The sequence below is a fragment of the Micropterus dolomieu genome, linkage group LG17 (genome assembly GCF_021292245.1).
Source record: "Micropterus dolomieu isolate WLL.071019.BEF.003 ecotype Adirondacks linkage group LG17, ASM2129224v1, whole genome shotgun sequence".
Lineage (NCBI taxonomy): Eukaryota > Metazoa > Chordata > Actinopteri > Centrarchiformes > Centrarchidae > Micropterus > Micropterus dolomieu.
The window spans coordinates 11,479,104-11,501,843 of NC_060166.1; the positions used below are offsets into that span (position 1 = coordinate 11,479,104).

General features: G+C 41.3%; 1 protein-coding gene across 2 annotated transcripts in view; it reads right to left on the bottom strand.

Annotated features, from left to right (window-relative positions):
- LOC123985620 (limbic system associated membrane protein) overlaps positions 1 to 22,740 on the bottom strand; it is a 520,828-nt gene that overhangs the window by 225,730 nt on the left and 272,358 nt on the right. The window lies entirely within an intron of this gene.

Here is a 22,740-nt window from a genome sequence, read left to right on the forward strand (position 1 = left end):
CATCTCATCCTCACTGTGAAAAGGGCAGCAAAGCTGATGTTACCCTGAATGTATTATGTGATGATAATACCTCCACCACCTTGAATTTAGCTCATCAACTTGGATGCTAACACTAAATCGTCTTTATTTGCTACGAGGCAGCCCTCATTGATGGAAAGGTGTTTCCTCTCTGATCTAAGCCCTTTTGCAAGGTATTTCCACTTTTCTACACATACATCTACACAAAAGCACCTACTGTACATGTGCACCCACGCATGCTTATAAGACCTGCAAGCACACACACATGCAGGCTTTGCATGATTTAGCCATATCCCCATATACACATCTACCAATAATACTGTATACACACAGTAAACAGGCATGTACACACATCCATAATTAAATGCTAGAAGTCTTGCTTAACATATCTCTCCATCCAATCAATGAGGGTTACAGTCTGAACCCACACATACTAGCAAAAAATACTACTGCACAAATACAGTACATATGATGTGGTGTGTGGATAGAGATTAATCAGATTAGGGAGATTGTCATAGGGCATCTGGCACTAAGCTTGGCCTGCAGGCACGCACTGATCCACAGTAGAAAATGCATAAGTAGGTTTTGTCTGCAACCTGCCAGCTCTGTAATCAAAGTGGAGCAGAGAAATATTCCGCATGAGTGTGCCCTCTTATTGAGTTCTTTTTAAAGGAAAATAAGAGATGATGCAAGAAATGCTTGCATAATAGCTTTGTTTTATGTAAGATAGATTTAGGCATCTTGTCGGCAAGGAACTAATTGGCATATTAGTTTAACTATTAAATATGTCAAAATTAGCACTGAGCTCTGTTGAAAATAATACAAAGAATATTGGATAGAGTAGCACTGCCCACATATGAAACAAAACTTTTTTGTAATATGTGACACACAAATGATCAAAGCTTCTCTATGTGAATCCATGAAGCCATGAAGAATTCAGGTATTTTTGAAGGTAAAACAAGGGGCCAACCTGTTGGCCACTGAGTGTACATGCCATTGATATACTAACAATAAACAACCCTGTGCAGAGCACAAACATCATGCTTCCAGCTGTGTTTGATGCATACTGTATGTGTTGGATGATTGTTGGTTGAAGCCCAGAGAAACCCCTCCTCAACAATGTGACTGAGCGTATGCAGTGTTGAGCTGAGGAGTCTTAATTGGCGGGCTTTCTGCTCAGCAGCGCAGCTTTGGAGGCTGAAACTCCTGCATGTCTCAGAAGTGTCTTTGCCTTATGATTGATTATAATTATGGCCTTCTTTGCGAATCCTGGCTTTCTTGGGTGGGCGAACTAACGCGACTGGCGGAGGCTTAGATGAGGGGGTAAAGCACAGTAATATGCTATACACAAACATAATCGCACACACACACACACACAGGGAGACAACAATAAACACTCACACATTCATATTTCTTCTCCCAGTCCCAATCCTTGAACAGTGGATATGGGAGTTTGACAAAACCAGTCAATTAAGGAGAAGCACTGGCTTCCTCTGGAGGAAGCACAGAGGAGAAAATTGGAGAGGAGCGGAGAGACATGAGGAGGAAAGGTAACAAAATGTAATGCAGGGAGGATGATGAAAGGAAAGGACGAGCAATGTACTTGTTAAAAGCTGTGCAAAAGCATTACCGAAATACCACTTCCAGAGAAAAAAATGTTAAGTCATAGATATTTGTATTACCTTAAAAAAGTGGGTTCAAATCATTTCTTATAAACGAAAGGAAAGGTAAAATTAAGTTCTCGTGGGAATAAATAAAGCCAGAGAGAGAGAGATTGGAGGTGCTTGGGAGGTGAAGTCTAAGACAGCATTAGACAGAAGTGTGAAAAAGAGCACAAATGGCAGCTTCCACATGTGGGAAATGCATAGCCTGGAGCACACTGACATTTCCACCCACTCAGTGATCAATCTCTTTCTTCTCTTGCTTTCCCTCCCTCCCTACATCTCTCCTTACCCTGCCTCTCATCACTCTCTCTTTGCCAAATCATATGAGGCTGATTTTCCTTTCAAGTGCCAGCTTGTGTGTCATAGACAAAACTGGCAACATGTCTCTTTGTTTTTCCATAATGAGTTGGAACAAAGGTTAAGTGCATTGATTATGTGTTCCAAAAAAGCATTGCATTCGGTGGGTGAGAGGGTCTTGGTTTCTCCATCAGCCACCAAACCAAGACACCTGGAAGATGTTGGCAACAAGGGGATTGGCGAGTTCTGCTGCATCAAATCAGCCTCTTCTCACTTGTTAGCTCTTCCCTGTTTAGCTAACAGGATTTTCTACTGTGTTTTACTGTGTTACTGAAAGGTACGCACATGCTAAAGTCCTGAATGTTATCTCACTGTAATGTTAAACCCTAACACACACTACACTACATACGTGAATGTTAACACAAACATACTTGTTTAAGCTATAACAAATATCAGTCAGTCATGTCAGTTAAAAACAGACATGAGCGCACAAACATGAACTAACCCACACAAACATCAGCTTAGAAAGCGCAGTAAGCCCAGTTGCACACACACCCCTTAGTCAACGGTGCCGTCAGCAGCAGTAGGCATGCACTCGGAAACATGTCCCTCAGGTTCTGCTTCTTTTGTCTCGGCTGTGATATTGTGTCTTGTTTCTTGTATCCTGTGATCTCTCCCTCTGTTTCTCCTCACAGCATACAATCACAACATTTATCGCTCCCTCACTGCACTCCATATGCTGGATTAACATGCTCTGAATCAGAGATGAGTCAGGCGGGATAGAGCTATAGATCTTGCACCATGTCAAACTGCTTTCAGACTCATGGAATCAATGGACTTCCCTGAGATGGAAGAGTTTGCTCAAAAGACGTTTTTTTTTTTTCCCCCGCCAGCCTGGATGAGAAAATTCAAGTTCTTGGGTTGTGACATGCTATCGCACTAAATGATGAAACTCTCTGCTGTCGTATTTTAGTCTTACTGTCAATAAAGTATTGTGGAGACACAGAATGAAGCATTCGACACCTTCCATGGTACAGCACTTACATAATCAAAACAATGGGGAGTCGTGATACTGTGAGTGAAGGAATCATTAAGGTTCACAGACCCTTTGGTTCATAATCAAATGATTTCCATTCACTGTTAAATCACTGATGCCTTCATTTAGTTTCCTTGCAGTGGTGACAGTTAAAAAAAAAAACAGTGTTGCCACAATGGCTGACAGGTTCTTGGAAAACATAAAAATTAGGTTGATTACATTTAGCAGTTGCAGATGAGACATTTCTGACTGAATGTATTGTTCATATAGGGCAGATGCTCTAGGGACAAGGCCACACAAACCCTTTTTTGCGTATTAAAGTATTCCGTTTTTGATTTGAACACTGGTTTGCAGAATAGTGCTGACTTGTAGCTCTACAGTAGCTCTGGACGTGAAACTTTAGAACTTACAGCCAAGGTAATTACACTCCCTGTTACTCCTGCAATAGGCATTGACCCCGGGATAGAGGCAGGCCAGGCAGAGTGCAAGTGCATTAATGTTAATCTAAATGCAATGGTGAAAAAATAAAAAAAATAAGTTAAAAAAATAAAATAAAATAAATAAAACTTTGGCTTCAAACACTCAATATGCCTCCTACCTTCTACTGCATGCGCCTTTTGAGGTTGTCATACGTGCTCCAAAATGATTCATGTGTAAATTTAATGTTAATAAATGCACCATTTCCATAGTTATTATCAAGGTTTTGAATGGAACTCCTGATGGGTCTTCCATTCTTCCTTGCTGCTAAGATAGACCTCTTAGTAAACCCTCATGTGATAAATTGTGGCAAAAAATGTTTTCAGCAAGTCTAGGTGAGGACAAAAAACGATATAAATACAGCACAGCCAATCAAATATGACATTAGTGACAGTGTCTCACTGCTAATGATAATGGAAAGAGTTCATTACCATAATTAAAATCTAAACATTCTCTAGAATGAGGAGTTTATTAGCACCAGCACCAGCCCTCCTACTCGTGGATATGATCGTTATTTTCATTATTGTCTTCCCTACTGCTGTTGTCATTATCACCACCTTCGCCCCCTCTTCCCTGTGTGATACACAGTGTTAAAGTCCTGGGAAGTACAACAGCTTTATCCTGCCAGAAAAGCAGAGGAGAACAGAGGGGGTTGTGGGTAGGTCTACCATATGTCCTCAGGGTAACGAGTGTAATGGCTCCTCTATTCTTAAGCCTGTTTTGTGTCTTTTCATAAGAAAAAGGTAGCTTATGATAAATGCATGACAGAACGTATCTTGGGAGAAAGCTGCAGGAACTCCAGTAACGTCTGGGCTTAAACTTTTCATCTGTCTTTGTGAGAAGCCCCGCTCAACTTACCGTTTCCTCATATCGAGTCTCTTCAGAATGTGTCTAAAAATGACGCATTAGGGCACCTCGGTAGCTCACCTGGTAGAGTACTTATAAAATGCCTGAAAAAAGATTCTTAGACAAAAAAGAATTACCAGATATGGTGCAATGGTCCATAACTGCTACTGTAAGTCTAGGACAAAGAGCTAAGAGAGACTACCCAGGGGAAAGCACTTAGTTCACTCAGAAAGAAAGAGAAAATAAAATGCGCAGCTGGTGCATATGTGTCCTTAGCTTGGCCCTCTGGAACACTCCTAGAGAGATGAAGCTCAGTTTGTGGCCAAAAACACACACTTCACTGAGAAAAGTTCAAACAGTGGCAAAAAAAAAACATCTACATTATATGAAAAGCTATTTGAAGAAAAGAGAAGTATTTAGGCCATAAAGACGAGCAAAGGTACTGAAGCTACTGACAACATACACTGAGAAATGTTCAGGTAAAGATGACCAATTATCCAAAAGCCATACTCTGAAGAGCCAAAAAGTTTCATGATGCCTTGTACAAGTCCATGACAGATTTAACGTTTTAAAGACAGCTTAATTTGGCACAACAACAAAATAAATAGAGGGAAGAGAACATCAGCGGAGACGAGACGAATTGTAAGTAAGTGCAGAAGTGGAAAGAAGTGCATCACACAGAGAGCACAGCTGTGTACAGGGCCAGTTCGATCAGACAGCAAAGCTAAGGATGTTGCTGCACAAACATGACCCATGTAGTTGCCGGACAGCTAATAGCATATTAAAAAAAGAAATTCACTAAGACTGCACTGCAAGTGAGCTCTGCATTTATTCTGCACATTTTCATATATTCTGTGACTCAGCTGCATCAACTAAGATGACAGATTTCTTGTCGTATTTGCTAAAAATAAAAATCCAATTTATCACTAACAATGAGCACAAAATGCATTCATCCACTTTAAGGCTAATCCGCCAGGGCTAGCACCCCTGTGCCCTAAACCACAATTTGCACTATGGGTGTTCCAGCATGATAGCAAAATTACCTTAATGAATCCCCCTTGTTAACCTGCCATCCCTCCCTCCGTCCCCTAGTAGCAGAAAGGGTGAAGGGGCAGATGGGTTGTTTACCTGAATAGTCTGCTTGACTCATATTTATTTGACTGAAGCTTGTGCAGTCAAATAAAGTTAAAGACTCTAAGGCCCCGACCATGCCTCTGAAATATCAGCATAACTGTGCTGTGCATTGATAAATCCATGGTGCTGACCTTGGTGCTAAAGTAGCATATTTGTATTAGCACCCTTTTCTCTTATTTGCATGATGTGCCATTTCATTACGCCATTACATTATTATATGCAAGTCTATGAACAGCACTGTTAGAAAGACACTCAGTCAGTGAGTGGCATACCTTTTCTATGTGTCACTTTGGCAGAAGTCTTTAGTGAGTTTGAGTCTGAATCTGAATAGAAACAAGAAGGGATTCGTGTCTGAGACTTGGACAAACCACACTACAAAGTCAACCTTAACTGAAAAAAGGTATTATAGAGTGACAGAGATTTGGTTTCTACCCATCCATCCATCGTCAACCGCTTATCCTGTGTACACTGTCGCGGGGGGCTGGAGCCAATCCCAGCTGACATCGGGCGAAAGGCAGGGTACACCATGGACAGGTCGCCAGTCCATTGCAGGGCCACACATAAACAAACAACCACTCACGCTCACACTCACACCTAAGGACAATTTAGGGTAACCAATCAACCTAGTCTGCATGTCTTTGGACGGTGGGAGGAAGCCGGAGCACCCGGAGAGAACTTAGGATTTCTTAGTTCTTTTGGGGACTAACAACATAAGTCATTATTTTTCTTTTTCAACTGACTGCACAGTTATCTCTCTAATTATGAGCCTCTACAAAATGGTAAAGATGGCCATTTATGTTAAAAGTACACTATCAGAAATCGGCATTTATTTCTCCATTAAAGTGACATAAAGGATATTTTCTTAATTTCTTAATTACGAATCTCTTTTTATCAACAGGCACAAAGTGTTTTCTTATAGCATAAACATGAAACATTATTCAAAGACTTATATATAAAATTAAATAAATGAACAAATAAAAAACAACAAAGCATCATATAATCTGCAGTTTAATCTTTGTAGAACCAGATCAGACCTGCTCCCCAGTAGTTTTTTTGGCAATAGATTCTCTTTTTATGGTTTTCAACAAACCATCACAGTGCTTCCTGAACACTTCAGTTTGGATACGCCCTTTGGGCAATGCTCTTAAATTAAACTGAATAAAAACCTTTTCATTAAAATTTCACTACAAACATGCGTCATAACCAGAGTGCACCTAGGTAATGATTTGTTGAATTGTTTTTTGGCCTAATTTTTCAGCCAGATAGATAGATATAGCAGCTCAAAAGGTGCTCTACCAAACAGGTGAGAAGACAACTAAACAAGAGAGCTGGTTTGGTGGATTACGTAACTACAGTTTTAACGTCAAATCATGTCAAACCATCAGGTGTTGCCTGTAGCCTCTGGTGGTTCATCAAAGAGATGTAAGAGGCAATTTTAAGGATCAAGGAAATCATCACAGAGGGTATGTAAGGGTATGTTTTAAAGCATATCAGAGTGTTAGTGCGCTAAATTAGGCGAGGGATGCAAAATCACAGGGAAAAAAAATCCTAATTCAAAATGCAATATGAAGATGCAGGATGAAAAAGAAAATCAATGCTCTTAAAGTGAGTCAGACAGAGTTCACTGAGGCATGGTAGATACATCTCACACCTTCACACACACACACACACACACACACACATCAGAGGAAGCTTCTTCATGTTTGCGGATTTTTTAACTGATCTGTTTAATGTGTCAGGTCAATATTAAGATAAGCCAAAAATAAATCTGAATGGCGCGGTATGCTCACGCTATGCATCCTCTTTGATAATACAATATGGTTGAAAAGTTGATTTTTGTCCAGGGTGAAGTCAATGGAGTGAGGCTGCCAACCCTTTTTGGTGTATTCTGCCATGGCTGATTGGATAACCAAAGGTTTCTAATCCTTTTAACCCTGGCAGGCTTCTCACATAGGTGTAAGTGGGAAACACACACATGTGAATCTGGACACGCAACCAAACATACAGTATAGTATACTATATAGGGTATATAGAAACCACAATGATAGATACAAATATAAGCCTTAACACAAAAACTAATTTTTCTGCTCACGTCCCTCCAAACATGCCAGACATATCACACAACTGACAACAACACCCTTTCCTGTATATGATTTATTTTTGACAGCCTCTGTTGCAGGGATATAAAAGTTAAATGAAAATGCCCTAAAGAAATAAAACAGACGTTATTTTTGAGCAATAGCTTATAAGACTGAAACAAGGCTTGGTTAAACAGGCTGAGCAGTTTCCTTCCTTAGTTTTCTTAAAGTTTGAAGAATCCAAGGAATGCTGTTACTGCCATCTCTCCAAGGGACATTGTATTTGTACTTGGCCACCTGTTCCTAATCTTTGGAAACAAAGTTTACTTTGTGTTACATCCTCCAGCATTGTGAGGCAAAGCAATAAGATGCAAATCTCTGCAAACCCATGCATTTTAGAGGTTATAGTAATTAAGCAAATTGAAAACTTAACAGAAGTTTGCAGGCATCTGAATGCTTGAAAGATGTGGGTTTGAAAGCTACGTAGGAATGTCCTTTGGGCCAAGTAAAAATGAGTCACTGATATTCATAAACAACAATGTTATAGTAGGGAATAATGGGGCAGTAAAACGAATCATTTTAAGGATGGGAACACATAGGCTTACACAATACTGAATGATTTTCAAAATGCACGGCAACAACCATTTAGCAGTGAATTGAGTTATAAAGGTTTACCGCAGCTATTGGAGAAAACTGGGGTATTGTTATCAGTATTTGTGATTATCCGGCCAACTCCCAAAATGTCACTTACGTCAAGCACTTTAATCTGTCAATACATGTAGGTGTCTTAACTGTCAGTTTATATTAATATACGTACACATCAATGTAATAATATCTCCATATCATGAATATCAAAAGTTTGAGATGACTGAGCTGGCTTACATTGGCTGTGAATTTATGTGCAGATTGGTCCAGACCAGACCTCGCTGTCAGGGCACCCTAGTATGGTGTTAAATGACCTTATTATCCTCTAGTGTGTTTTGACATTTACATAAGCAAAAAACGAGGAGTTTTATGGATACAACAAAGCAGTGACTTTATACAAGATACCAGCACAATTTTGCAAAGCCCAATTTCCTCCATTATATTCTGCAGAAACACTAACTATGGTATGAAAACATATAGGATACCAATCACCACTGTATTCTTAAGGTTTTCTTTGCTGTCTTCTCTTTCCCTGATGTGCTGCCAGACAGACGCTGGCAAATGCCACCCCTTGTCCTCAGGTGATGAGAGAACCTTTATACACAAACAGTCTTCTAAATGTGAGTGCACTGTAGTGCTTTAGCTAATGTAGTTTAACATGCTGAACATCAGGTAATAATGAATTAGTCAAGCCTGCGATGTTCTCCTGAGTCAGAATGAGCCCACTACAAGCCCATAGGTGGCAGCTGACAAAAAGGCTTTGTTGAGGGTCAATGGTACATTTAAAAAAAAAAAAAAAGGTAGAGAGATGGTTATTAATGGGGGGCTAGCAGCAATCAATACCTGAACTACTCACTGGGGGACCTGATTTAATTGGAGGTAATTGTATACCATGCAGAGACACGAGTGAGATTTCAGTAATTGAAAACAATGTTGTTCCATTGGGTAGAGGATTAAATTGAATTGAATGGGAATGAGTCAAGGCAAATGAGTCAAGCAATGGTGATTTCATTTTCTTTTTCCTGTGAGTTAATGCAAATGCTGAAAAGGTAAATCTACACTGTATAAAATGAAAAAGTTTTTCAGTAAAACTGTTTTATACCTGACACATTTATGTTATACAAATCAGAGGGGAATGTAGAACAAGTAGGCCATGGAGTCATCCCCATTTCCTCAAATGCCAAATGCTCAAGAGAGAAATTCTAATTAATCTCCTACACCTTTACCACTGTGGCCTTTTCATATGTGTCTCTTTTGAAATGGAAAGTAAAACTCAGTAGGATAATGCAGATCAAAACACGTTGCCATTAAGGCCACTTACAGCATGCCTTTGTAACAAATCCAAACAGTTTCCCCCTAAGGGTGCAAACAACATATCACTTATAGTAGTACCAGTGCAGAATTTGCTAACTTAACACGGTGATATAAAACACTAAAGGCTTCTTTAATTATGTTGATGCTTGGGTATACAAGACACATCATAGAGCTGTCATTCATCTTAAGCAGTGGACTGAATGTTAAAATGTGGAGTTCCTGCATAACATGCCTGCTGACATTATATGATGTGGCAAACTATCCATGAATAAATTTTTTTTTTTCACGTGCACAGGCGCTTGTGTTTTTTTGTTGCAGCCATCCCCAGAATCTGGCTGTTTTCCATCATTTGCTAATTGCTTCCAAAGTAATTTGCACTGATGGAATTAATCTTAACAAGCCTAAGAAAAACTCATTGATCCTCTAATATCATCATATTTCATCTTTCTTTTTAAAATGTTAAAAAAAAATGTACTTTAAATATCATAATCCGTCATGTGTTCAAGAGTTTGATGCTCTTCTTTTTTGTTTATAGTAAATGTGGAGTGACTTTGATCCAAGCAATTCACTTTCCAACTGCAGCCTTCGGCGTGTTATGGAATTCTAATATTCACAGACCACCCTCAGCTTTTCAATATATGCTGTTTCATTCCAAACCATTTGAATATACCTGGGGATAACAAACACCTCACTCTCATATAAAATTAGACAACCTAGTAATGACTAGTAAGGGACATTTTTTCAGTTTGTAGCCAATCATATTAGGTGAATTACTTTTATCATCATTAACTGTTTATATTAGGCATTTTAGAAAAATGATGTGACATTACAGTGATTAATAAAGTAAGTAATCAAGTTAAGGATTTCTTTTTCACAAAAAGCTATTCACATTGTTTCTTGCAATAGCGCAGGATATGAGTATTCTTCTTTATATTACTAAAAGAAGGTTACGGTATGGTAACCCTAGTTCTATAAGCACAGGTGGGGCCTTCTACTGGACTCTATGGGTACTACCTCCTCCAATCACACGCACGCACTTGCCTACTAAAATTGTATTGTGCATGTAGCCGACCAATAGGACGTGTAAACGTATAGTGTCCCCCAGAAACGCACAGGCACGTTAAGGACCATGATGCCATTGTGCAGATCTCTTCGACACTTACCGCACTGAAAAGGGTCGTAGACACTGCCACACACCCGCCCGTGAACAGGCTTGGGAGATCACAAAGCCAACCAAAGGCATCCATATTTATAGTCTGCACCTGAACAAGTTCCTTACATTCTTAGGAACAAAGGAGGGGTTTTGTCTCAATCCAGCTGCACAGTGGACACCACAAAGCAGCCTGCAGCTGGGGTGAACTGACAGGGCACACAGCTTACTCACCCCCTTAGCTGAGGTGAGAGCTAGCAGCAACGCTGTTTGAGAGATAGCATTTTCAATAATGACTGCTCCAGGGGCTCATAAGTTGCAGACCTTGGAGCCTACAGCACAAGTAGCAAGTCCCACTGAAGGGTCGAGATACACGACACCGGTTGCTGTCTTCTCACGCCCTGCAGAAAACGCTTTACGTGGGGTTGGGCGAAGACTGTTACCAAATCCCTCCACGAGACGAGATAGCTGCCGTGTACACCTTGATGGTTGAGTGCGACCATCAGACCTTGCAGGAGGGAGAGAACAGATCCCACCGAACAGGTAGACGGATCTGTCTCCTTCTCAATGCACCAGCGCTGTAGGCCCAACCACTTAGCTTTGTAGCAAGACGTGGTGAAGCCCTCGCAGCTTGGATGGTCCGTACAACCTCAACCGATAGACCAACCTGTCTCTAGCTCTTGCTTTCAGGAGCAAAACCTGGAGAGGCTGGTCCAACACCAGCATGATGCCTGACTCTTGTGACAGAGCCCCTCAGAACAGAGGTACAGGTCAGGGCTCTGTCACAGTCAGCTGCATCACTTCTGCATACCATCCTGCAGGCCGATGGTCGGGGGCCACCAGAATGATGGACAACCGTTCCCGCCTCACCTAAAGGAAGGAATGAGACGGGGTGGGGGAACGCATAAAGCTGCCCTCATGGCCATGGCGCGTGGGCAAATGCCTCCATCTCCAGGGGTGGGCTGTCCTATGGCTAGATCAAGTTTGCCGGTTGGCAAACAGATCTGCCTACGCTCTCCTGAAGCGAACCCAGATCTACTGAACCATCAGGGTGCAGGGTGCAGTCTCCACTGGGGGCCCCCCTGTTCTCAAAGCCTGGGACATATAGTGCTTTCAGAGACAGCAGGTGTTCTAATGCCCATGTCCATGGGTTCCCTGCCAGTGCCAACAGAGTCGTGGATCTGACTACAAAGCACAAGCTGGAGTGGATTGTTGGGTGGCTATGGGTGGTGTTTGCTCTCCCCTGGCAGGTCCCTCCCCATCTGCCGAGCAGCACCCCCGATGCCACAGGGTGAGGAGAACCTTAGAACCACAGGTCCTTTTGCACTGATAGGGGGGAGTGGGTCCTTTCTCCAAGGCATCTATCTGTGTGATGTTTGTGCCTTTCATCCCCATTTCTGTCCCCCTGTCTGGCTCAGTGACAAATTAATACATAATTAAATAACAACTACGAAAAAATAAATAAAAAAACTACACACTACCAGTGATTGTAATGGAAGTATTAGATTTTTCATTGATCACTTTATATTGAATACATATACTGTGATACTGTGACAGAGGTACGTTACTCCTGCAAGATATTGCTCATATCCAGGCTTGCTGTATTGTTGGACAATTAAGGTTCTCTGCATAGCTTATCCTGCCATTCATCACAGATTATTGCTTATGGCAAAGCAAATAATGGTGTTATAAGGAATGATAAGAGAGGATTTCCCCTTCCGTTCTTTTATTGTGGTGTTCATTATTGGCACCTGGCTCCTACACTGAAACTCGGCTAAGCTTGGCCGTGGTACTTCAGCTGGTTCAGGTACTACAATTTGGTAATTTGTCTAATGACAATGTTGTGTAAATCAACAGCTTTAGTGGATCAAACACACAGTACCAGCATCTGTCTTTCAGCGTTGACCATGCAGGGCAATTAACATATGAAAGTAAATGATAGCTAGCAGATAATACGTCTGCAGGATTTGACCAGGCAGGTTTTTGTAGTTTATTGTTTTGTGTGTATTGTTTGGCATATTTACAGTGCCTCTATACATTTCTAATCTGTGTAAATACAGCCATGAGATTGCATTGACTGTAAAACTAATACGTATCTATACAAATCTCAATTAAACTGTCATAACAATTATACACATCATAAAACATACACAAAAAATAAAACAATGATACATTCATAAGTAATAAGTCAACAACTACATTTAATTACATTTTATTTACATTAGCTAGAAGATACAACATATTTATAGGCCTACATTTAGTTGCCCCACATCAGAGCCACACATGTATAAGTATCATTTCCTCTTGTGGCACAGAATGCTTAACTTGACAAAACCTGAAAAACTAGAGTGCTCAGAAATACTAATTTGGTAAAAAGAATTATCACTATCATTCATGATAGGAAAGGTAACCTTGGCTCATGTAGCACTTAGATATAACTGGTGCCACAAAAACTTTAAAAGCATGCAGTGATATTTTCATAATTGTCCTTGCTTGTGGCTTTTTTTAAAAGCAGGCACACATTGCTGACTATCTTCTCTATTATATTATTGAAGCTTGTATATTAACAGCTGTGGTATCTGGTTATGCTGCAGCTTTGCCAAAGTGAACACCGTCATCCAGTAATGTATGATGAACGAATGTGTAATTTAAATAAACATTATACTTTACTGATGACATTTTCACTTGCCTGACACCATATCTATCATCACAGTGTGATGCCATCTTGCACAGTATGTGTCAGTGGGTCAGTAAGCAGAATTTTGCTGATCTTGGAAGAGATGGGAGGTAAACAATGAGTGTGCTCATCCAGTACTATACTTACTTTGGGCCTCTAATCTGCTTTAAAGCCATGTGGAATTACAGCTACAGGGACTGGAGTCATCACAGCGCAATCCCACATGTTTCAGCTTTACTTGGAAATCATCCTGACTGACTGATAGATTTAAACCTATTTAACCTGTTTCCACAGCTTCAGCTGAACTGAGCTCAGCTCCATTCACCCTTTCATTTATCCCATTTCATATCAGGTGTATGACACGGGGTTGTAAACTTTAATTAAAATTCCTGCTTTGTTCTCTTAAGTTTCACCAAACAGCTAAATTGCTGCAAAGTGATTAATAGCAGTCGAGATGGAAACTTCCTGTGAAGAGCTTGTGCTTTTTAAGCAGCTGTACTGATTTTGTAATTAATCATGATGGCACACAAGTAATGACACTAAACCTCAGAAAGATGAAAGGTCCATTACAATAACAAAAGGCAGGGTGAAGAGAAGATATACTCATACAGTACAGTGGGTAAAACATATACAAGGTGTTGATGTGATATACCACACAACACAGTACATTAGGGTATAATTACTTGAAACATACCCTTTAAGTCAGTGCCATTTTTATCCTGCAACTACTGCAGCTCCAAAACACTGATATTTTGAGGTTTTCTGAGAGCAATAACAATACTCTTCCACTCCACTTCTACTGCCATTGCCTATAGGTAGCCAGAGGCTGTGAGAGATTGCTGAGTAGTTTAAATATGCACTTAGAGCCAGTCTGGCCTGCCCAACAAAAGCCTAGGTAAAAGGGGAAATGGAGTGGAATTGCTTTTAGGGTGAAGTACTGCTTTAATATTCAGTTATATCAAACAACATATTGGGTCTGGGTTTCCTGGTTGAGTTATTCACAAAAAAACCCCAAAACATGTTGAAAACATATAATGAAGAGCTCAGAGTGCCCTGGTATGTTTTCTGAGGATGCATCAGCAAACATCAAACTACAGGATGAAAGTATATCTGGTTGGGACCCTTTGAAAGAGGTCCAGACAGCCCACTGAACTGTATTGGTCTGTGAGTTTCAGATGAAAACATCAGAACTCTGTTCATCGGCCACGTCAAAAGACTTCACACTGTCTCTGCAGGCCATTATTCAGATCCTACTCACAGAGATGAAAGCCTCTGGAACTTGTGATGACTCAGAGCCATTCCAAAAGACTTCATGAAACTTTGCAGAATTGGCAAAATATCAACCAAAACCCATGTCCCTGTGCTCCCGAAGCTTTCCTCCTCACCTCTGCTCTGTCCCAAGCCAAAATAGGGACAAGACGATAATGACCCAACTGGCAGCCACTCAGCTCTCCCACTGTAGCATCATGAGTGAAAATGAAATTGATTTGAAAATCCTGCGTCGGCCCAGGCTGGAACAGAAGGGATTATTGTGCTGATTGTACTAATACTGTGTCCCTGCCTCCCCCCTCCCTCCCACTTTAATTCTACCCATCGTCTCCCGTCTCTCTGTTTGTGTCTCTCTTTCTTCATGAAGGCTCTTTGGCCATCATAGTTCCCTTTTACAATTCTTTCCTTTAGCATCCTCATAAAGAAGTTTCCTCTTTTTTCTTGCTCTTTCTCTCATCTGACTTCATGTTCACTCTGAACCAGGTTAAGACAGCACAGCTGGACAATTCAATGCTGGCAGAGAGAAAGAAAGAGAGGGGGAGAGAGCGATGAAGAGATAGAGAGATGCCTAGGGAGGCTCTAAACTGTAAAAAAATAAAAAATAAAAAATAAAGGCACTCAGATCTGATGAGCTGTAGAGAGAAATATAGAGCCCCCCTGGGGGCTGGACATCCCAAATTATGTTGCACTGTTGCCCTCTGCCCGGAAATCCAGAAATTGATCTGTTTTTCTCCCTCCACTTGGAATACAGCCTGGACTGTATTGCCCACAGTTTCCACATACCAAAGCTTTGTACTGTCTGTGAAAATGAATATCTGCACTGTGTCTTTGTCATAACATAATGTGACAGCAAGAAATGTTGATTACAGGTCAGTTCAGTGGAATGGTGTTAAAAGCTATACACACATCTATGTGGGCATGTTATCACGTAGACTGAAGTGTGTGAGTACAGGTAAGCTCTCATGGAATCCTCACAAACTCTGGTCAACAAAGGCTCAGGACAGCGTGTTACTGTGGCACCAGCTGCCACCTTGATCAAGCTCTCTTTGTAAAAATATAAAACTGCTTGTACCTAATTATCATTACATCAGACACTCAATTTATTTATTTTTTCTCCCAATGTTTTTTTTCCCTGTTTTTGTTTGATATACGTATATGTAGGCCTATAAGTATTTAGGAAAGTGAAGCACTCTGCACTGTGATTTTGCAAAGAATTTAAAAATTCTCACATGGCAACTACAATATGATTAAGGTTAGGTAATCATCAATAATTGTTGATCTGTAAAGAGAGCAGCATGGAGTCAGTCATGGTCATCCACAGTCTTGGTCTTGACACCTTTACTCTAACCACTAGGGCTGAACGATTTTGGAAAATAATCTAATTGTGATTTTTTTTTTTACCACTATTGCGATTTAATATGCAATTAATTTTTAAGCTCTTTACCTTCTATGTTATTCAAAATGGACAAGCAGTAAATTAGTATATACTTTGACTAACACAATATTAGATAGATTATGATGAATCAGGTAGAATTATTATTATGAGCAATGGTGGAGAAGATATATCAAATTATAATAATATGAGAAAGATAATTTGAGTCAAGTCAAGAAAAACTAACTCACCACAGTGTAATACAGTAAGCGCTCAATGCAAAACCCACATTTCAACCACCAATTAATGAGTCCTTATCTCAGCTATAATCTCCTAGGAGTCCATCTCTCTGTATCCCAGTAAGCAAACGAAAAATACTCAGTTTGAGGTTCAATTCAAAAGCCAACGAATATAAAACCAAGTGTTGCCTCTCGTGTTTAATAGACACGCTTAGTAATTCTCCGACAACACCGGAGTCCCCCTCCTCCACCACAGCCTGCGATGCAGCTGAGCAGTGCACTGGCTGTAACCAGGCTGTAACTCCGGACAGACTGGGCCTCTTTCGGTCTTGTGAGTTTGGTTTGAAATGCTGTTTCACAGATATTTCCTGAGCTGACTGGTGGCTGTGTGTGACGCAGGCGCCGATCGCCATAATACGCTTACCTTATTACACGTGTCTTTCTGTTGTGCATTTTTCCAGTCCGTCAAAGCGGCGGATGGCCCAACGATTTCACCCACCACCAAGTTACCCGCGGGTGGCGGTTTATGTAGTTTATGTAGTGTCAGCTTCTGTAAAGCTTAAAGCTTGATTTATACTCCTGCATAGGGTCCACGTGCCTAGCCAGGCATTTATACTTGTGCGTCCGAGTGTCCGTCAATCTGCAATTACACCTCCTAACGCTAGTCGGCGGTAGCGCCACAGCTTCCACTGTGCTGACTTTTGCCAGCCGAGCAGGCTAACTTCTGGTTTAGCGCTCCACTAACGTGAATGGGGGTAAAATTGTAAACATGCCGGTGGTGTAGCCTTTTCAAATGTTATCGACCGAATGGATCACATTCTGATAGCGAAACGAGTTATTTCGCTCGGGCTGTGACGGTCAAATATATTGATCCACTGTGTTACAGCTGCCGTTTTGGCCGATAGTAACAGTTACTTCAAAGCACGGGGCACATCCGGTCAGCTCGGAGGCTTTGCGAGGCTACTCAGCCGACCAATCACAGAGCTTACGGTCCGCGTCGACTCGACACGTCAGGTTATGCCGTAGGTGACGGCGTAGGGTAGGGGGCTACGCAGAGGCTACGCGTCGATTTGACACAGAAGTGAACTTAAAGAGGTGGTTATGCTTTTTGGCTCTCCTTTATTGAGTTATATATCTTTTTTGTGCATGTAACAGGTTTGCAAAGTGAAAAGTCCAGCCCAAAGGGAGTTCCCATCTCCCACAGAAAGCTCTGCTCTGAACTGCTTGAAAACAGCTCGTTTGTAGTCCAGCCCTTCACTTCCTTTACTTGTGATGTCACAATGAAAACACGTCATAAAGCTTGCCAAGCGGCTAGCGGGGTCAAGCACGCCCTCAAACCAAGCTAGTCAGCGCGGAGGCCCTTTGGCTCGACTTTCCTTTGTTTGGTTTTCCATTGTAGAAATGTTGCACCTGTACCTGCTTCGAGGTACTTTTTTTCGTATCACCTCACCTCCGTCAAGGTTCCAAGCGAGCTGAGGGATAATAAATTGTAACGTGAAACACGACAGACTGCTGATTGGTGAGAGACAATATTCACTATTCACTTCATCATCATTGCGTGCGCCAGACAGAGGCCAGCAACAGAAAGTTTTATATTTTACAGTTTTCGTATGGAATTTCATCACTAAATCCACTTCTGAGAAGTTTTGAGGTGAGAAATCAACTGTGTAGATTTTGAATATTGACAGTTTTACGAGAAGTGATGGTGGAACAAAAATGTGCTTGAATATTTTCGGAGTTGAGGACCTCCACATCTGGCTGCGGGGGAAGCCTGTGCCAACCCGCGGGAGGAGCATGTGAGGCCGGCCAGCCGCCCGCTCACAGAGCCCTCTGCTCCCGCCGTCACACAGACCGCTGCTGCAACAACGGCAGAGGAAAACACAGCTGGAAGGTTTTCATACCGCTTATCTGTCTTTACATTCTGAGGAATGTTGAAATGTTTTAACTTAAAAAAGAGAAAGCTGTGTGGATCGCTGGTGTGTGTGTCGCATTGAACATTACGTCGCGGCAGTTGTGTGTGACGTCACTATGACGACAAGCTACGTACTATCTCAGGGTACTGTCTGCAATGGAAAACGGAGCAGGGCCGAGTAGAGTCGAGTGTATCGATTTGCGCTATGGTAGCATTTTTCGGCAAGGCAGCAACTCCGACTCTGTTTGGGCCTGGAAATTCACAATCACAAACTGTAAGTATGCTTTATTGGTTGTGAATTATATTTAAAATAAAAACGGCAATGTAACTTCAAAGACTGTTCATGTGCGGAGTTGTTGTAAACGTTGGCTAACACAGCTAAAGTTATAACTATAATAACACCCGATGTGAAAGCGACTGAACAAACGTTCAAATTGTTTGGCCAATTTTTATGTAAAATTGAGTTGCAATATGGTGATTTTTGTAGTGGCAACAAGAAGGCAAGGTAACGCATAACGTGCAGACGAAGCATCAACTTCGCCTGCAGACTGCTTTCCGCTTGGGTGTCATGTGACCAGAGTGTAATCGCAGCCTTTGCGATTAGAAAATCAAATTTTATTACATTGCGATAATATCGCTAATGCAATTAATCGTTCATCCCTACTAACTACATACAGTAACGGCCAAATGACTTCCTGCATTGGTATTGGATATTATATTAGACTTAAATTGTGCGTGGGCAAATTGTCCTATAACTAATTCCTGGAGATACTTGCCGAGTATTGTTCTGTACTGTACACTCACATGCAATAGATGAATAGTTTAGTACAACCCTATAGAGGCCTATAAACTATATACAATAGGGCCTAGGTTTCTCCAGTGCCAAACATTTCCATGTTCTTGAAAAGGGTCTAGCACACTGTACATTCTTTAGCTAAAACGGACTAATAATTTTTTGTACATTCCATTCAGTAAAGTTTTTCCAAAGCAGGCATATAATTAGGTCTTTGAGAAAGAACAAAAAATATCCTCTGTCTGTGCTTGGTTTCGGGTGTCTAATTTTGCATTACCAGGTCAGGTCTAAAAGGCATGGATACAGGCCGGGGATTTTGGTCTTGCTTTTAGGCCTGTACAGCACTCTATAAACTATAATACTAAAATATAATCATATCTTAATAATTGCCACAGAGTGCCACCGGGTGTCAGAGCTGCCAGAGGGTGCCTGTGGCTGTTAGAGGGTGCCAATAGCTGTCACTGCCACTGGGAGGATCTTGCTTTCTCTCCATATCCTGTCATTATCACTGTAACTATAATTGGAAAATATCCTTTTTAATATACATAAAAAACAGCATGATTCGGTTTGGTTTACAGTTTTTGTAAATAGTGATGAAATTCACCCAGTTTGTCAAACACCAGCCGTAACACGACGCAGACAGAGTCAGTGGACTTTCTGAGTAAAGGGTACCTTGACAAAGGCATCGATACTTCCAGAGATGACAGAGATGTCCTGTGGAAAAAATGAATAGCTTCTCTCACAGCGGGATTTGCTGGTAATGTTAGGAAATTTTCAACATCTGGAAGGTCTTTGTGACTGGCGACCTGTCCAGGGTGTACCCCGCCTTTCGCCTGATGTCAGCTGGGATTGGCTCCAGCCAATCGACACTGCGACACTGTACGCAGGATAAGCGGTTGATGATGGATGGATGGATGGATGGATGGAAGGTCTTTGTTTCCATGTTGGACAAGTGCAGTTCTTTTGAGTGTGGCTGATGCACAATGAAGCACTCAAAGATGCATCAGGGTTCAGTAGGTGAGGTTTTAATAATGCAGATGAAAGTAACTGTATTCACTGTGCTCACATTGTGAATTGTATTGGAATTAGACTAACATCATGTCTTGCAGGTGCAGAGCCTCCAGCAGATTTCAAATACATATTATCTGGCTGACTCTGACTCAAATTAAATGCAGAGTTCTGGGGTAGGTTTGATGAAGATCCTCTGGGGCAAAGCACAAGTGCAGAATCATCTTCCCTGAAAGTAACAAGTCAGGCAGAGTGTATTGTCAAAGTGCAGATAATTGACCCAGAGGAGAGCAATCAAAGAGACTGTCATTAATGCTTTAATAAGCAATTGTCAATTACAAGGGCTTTGCCTGACATTGCAACGTTCCCCTTAAGGCCCCTGCATAGTGAGGGACTCCAAAAAAAAGCAATTAAAAAGTAAACTATTGTGAAACAGAAATGGCTTGAGCATACAAGAAGAAAGTTTAATTTTGTTTTCTGCAAATTCATATTGTGACTTGCCGAGGAGGAGAAGAGCTTGATTTCACTTGTTGGCATCATCCTAGTAAAAAACAGGCTAAGTCACCATGGAAGGGGGTTCTGAAATACAGGGTGTTTTTCAGTGACCTAAATCTTATAGGTCTGAAACCAGACTGTTGGAACACAGGCCTAGATTTAATATGCTGGGACTTATGTTCATGCTTTCCAGGGGCAAATGTCACTTCAAGCAGATACAAATTTTCAAAAATACCCCCCTTTAGAGCAGGAACACAGCTTGGGGACAAATGTTAGACCCAGATAGTCAGTAATCTTCGAACTCAACACAGAGCCACCGGATCTTAAAAATAGTAGATAACTCTGCAGCACGCTTAGGCCTACATGGTTACTTCTGAGTAAAGCATGTTACGCAAGACCAACTAGAGATCTAGGTTAAATCTAGAAGAAACTATATTACAAAACCTTACCAATAGTTACTAGAGTTCAATCCCATCAGATGAGCTTTAAATCACTTGGTGTGAAAATGTTTATCTACGACAGTGCAACATAGTGACACAGTTTTCAGAAGAATAATCTCTTTCAGATTAACCCCTTGATGGCCTTCTTAGGCAAAAGGGTTCAAAGGTTAAAAGAAGCTAAACTTACACATCTGATGCTGACTTAAAGCAGAACAGGCTGCCATAGGATTTCAGTCTTGTAAGACTGAAGACAAGCGAGTCAAAATCAATTTAGATTCACTGCTGCTCCCTATAGGCTCCAACAGTTGGTGGAGATATGTGTCAATATTTAGTTTATGTTCACTTTTGATGGAGTCTGAGGGAAAATTAGATTCTGTGAACAAAGCGTTGCGTGAAAACATGCTGAAAGGAATCGGCTATGTTATGTGTGCCTGTCACAACAAAGCACTGGCCTATATTTGAATGAATCTTACAGTTCAAATGTTCTATCATTAATTCAGCTTGATATAAAGCTTGAGTAGTTACGCTATGATCTGTAATGCATCAATGCAGCAATGCAATAAATACTCTGATGATATAAATTAATCCATGGCCATTATAAAGCTTAAATACGCACCTCTGACACAGGCTTTCACAGCGAGCCACAATAGTGATGCCAATGTGAAAGTTTTAAGCATGAAGGGAAATGCTTAGTTTGCTTATGTATTCAGCATGACACACTTGTGGGCCCCTGGTAAAAATAAATTTCCTTTCTCATTTCAGTAGCAGGGCCTGCTGCTGTGTGTTCGGTCACAGCAGTTGTTCAGCCACATACTGTTTCTCTACTCCAGCATCTCTCCTCTTGTGCCATGAATGTCACGACTGCAGCCACAGGCTCCACTAAAGGAGCACGAGCCTTATGACGCCCCCAGGGCACCAATATCCCTTTAGCCTTCACAAAACCTAGCTTATGGAATCAGATACACTATGTAGCTCGACAAATTACTAGCCGACGGCCTCCCACCCCTGCTCAAAGTTCTCACATTTTAGCTCTCATGTTTTTTTTCTCCCCACCCCCCGCAATCCGATTTGTCAGGTGGAAACTGGGTGTGAAAAATGGTTGTGTTTTTCAATGGAGCCACAGGGATCTAGGATGCAGTTTATCGTTGCGTGACTGACAATAAATAAGACTGATCACTAATGCCAACAAGATACACTATAAACATCAAATTAATTAAGATACTCACTGAGTGATTACCAAGGATAATTATTCAAAGATTGTTTATCTGAGATAATGGTAAAATAGTGGACTTACAATGAAAGTGTTTTCTTGGAAAAGAGAATCCAATTTGGCTCTGGCTGAGTGCTAAGCCTGCCTTTACCTTTAAAGGAAACAGGACTGACTGGGTGACTAAACCGCTGAATATAGCAAAGACAAAGTCAATTGGATTTGGAAAGTGATACAAATAGTTGTGACCCGTGGTGAGTTCAGCAGTAACTGAGTCCATTGACTAATTTGATCAGCAGATACCTGAATGGATGGCACCTGGTTGCGAGAGAGGGATTTATTCATTGTGTGCATCTGTGCATGCACACCTATATGAGCAAGCCCAGGGCACATATGAGGAAATGTGTCTGTGTGTCTGTTCGAGTGTCTGCTGGCTTTTTGTCAGGCTGTGTGTCTATGCTATAAGTGCTTTCTATATTCTCACACTCATTAGGCAATACTGGGTGGTGGTACTGTAAATACACCATGAACCTCCACAGAGGACAGAGTGAGGGAGGGAGAGAGAGAAAAAATCAATGTGATTGAGTGTTCTGTGTGCAGCCTATTATACCCCTGGAACTCCCCACAGTAGGCTACCATTTCCATTGGGGGGGGGGGGGGGGGGGGCCC